The sequence below is a fragment of the Aquarana catesbeiana genome, linkage group LG04 (genome assembly GCF_042186555.1).
Source record: "Aquarana catesbeiana isolate 2022-GZ linkage group LG04, ASM4218655v1, whole genome shotgun sequence".
Taxonomy (NCBI): Eukaryota; Metazoa; Chordata; class Amphibia; order Anura; family Ranidae; genus Aquarana; species Aquarana catesbeiana.
In genome coordinates this window covers 330,083,140-330,085,019 of record NC_133327.1, presented here as the reverse complement: position 1 = coordinate 330,085,019, position 1,880 = coordinate 330,083,140, and positions in this window count along the sequence as shown.

Sequence of the window (1,880 nt, the reverse complement as noted above, 5' to 3'; positions counted from 1 at the left end):
TATAGAGACACCTGCTGGGTGGAGTGTGAACTGCAGCTCATCGGGGCTATTTGATTGTCTGGATTTGATGATGTTCAGTGCTTACCCTGTACTTATATCCACTCCCAGTGATGTACTGTGTGTAGTTGAAACCAGGGGCGTTTTTTTTTTAACACTGCTTTCCCATGCTCCTTTATTTGTCAAATGTACTTTTAGACGTAATCTCTAAATATGATTAATAATAATTTGTAAAAAAAAAACAAGGAGGAGTTCATAAATAATGTCAACGGGGGGGGGTTGGGGACGAACACTACCAGTCCTCCTGTAGGGGGCCCGAACACCAGGAGAAATCGGTGTGGTCAGGCAGAGGGGCAATTACAGAAAGATGTCCTGTAAGGCTCTCTGCTGCAATTACAGAAAGATGTCCTGTAAGGCTCTCTGCTGCAATTACAGAAAGATGTCCTGTAAGGCTCTCTGCAGCAGCTGAAAGCCGGTTTCTCTCCCTCCTGCTGAGTTTTAGTTGCTGCGCGTGGAGACGCAGACACAGGGTATCATTCCTGTAATTGCGCTTCCCCGGCACCGATCCCCCTCCCAGTTCTGCCCACTTCTGTGCCCCCCTGTTACTGTGCTGCGCCCACCCTCCCGTGGCACTGCCGGCTTCCCTGTCCTGTAAAAAAAAACAATTGTAAAAAAAAATGTTAATATTGTAATAAATAATTTTAAAAAAGTGCAAAAATAAAATCATTTTAAAAATGTAAACATTTTTTTTTAAATTATACATTTAAATTTCAGTTAAAAAAAAAAGGGTTAATTCACACGGGTTCTCTGTTATGTTTGTGTCCGCTAATAATGATTTTTGTGTATTGTTTAAGGAAATATTGTTTTGATATATTGGGAGGAGGGGCCTTCCAGGTAGGCTGTACGGGGCCCAGTGATTTCTAACATCAGCCCTGGGTGTCATAGAGCAAATACACAGCACTGAAAGTGTCAGTGTGTGCGTGTGGGTGGGAATTAGGCACCCTAGTGGACACTCTGCGCTCGCTACTTACCAAAACTTAGGCAGGGAGCTGCAGTCACGTGAAATCCACATTAAAGTGATTGTAAACCTTCAATGTTTTTAAAATAAAAATAATAAACATGCCTGTACTTACCTGCTCTGTGCAATGGTTTTGCACAGAGCAGCCCCAATCCGCCGGCGCTCATGGCTCCTCCTCTTCATCAGGTGCCCCCACGGAAAGCCCCTTTCCATGGGGGCACCCATGTGGGCTTGCTCCCAAGTCCCGCTGCCGCGTCCATTGACACAGACAGAGGGACTCGGCCCCATTCCTTTACAGCCACTTCAAGTCAGGGCTCCCAAACTTAGAAGCGAGTGGCACTTGCAGAGTTAAAGTGATATTAAATTTTTTTTTTTTTTAAATAACAAACATGTTATACTCGCCTGCTATGTGTAATGGTTTTGCACAGGGCAGCCTTAATCCTCCTCTTCTTGGGTCCCCCACCAGCGCTCCTGGCTTCTCCCCCTTGGCTAGTGCACCATAGAATGCATGAAGGTAAAAAACCTTAAGCCTTTACAGTCACTTTACAGTATTTGTTACCCTAAAGAAAGTATCCTGTTCCCTTAAAGCTTGAATAACAGCACAGTGCTTGTTCTATGTTATTTGGCCCCTTCTATCACCTGAATACCTGGCTGATCCTGCCTGGTTCTGCCCCCCCCGTAAACTGTCCACGGTTTATCACGGCTGTTGAGCCCTGACACCGTGGTCAGTTTATGTGCCTCCATCATCCGCAGCCCTCCTCTCTGCTCTTCCCTGTCCTCTCCCCCCTCCCTGCCTTTCAGCTCTGTGTGTGAGCTGCCCCTCCCCTTTTAGCACCGTTCTGAGCAAATATTATTCCTCACAATC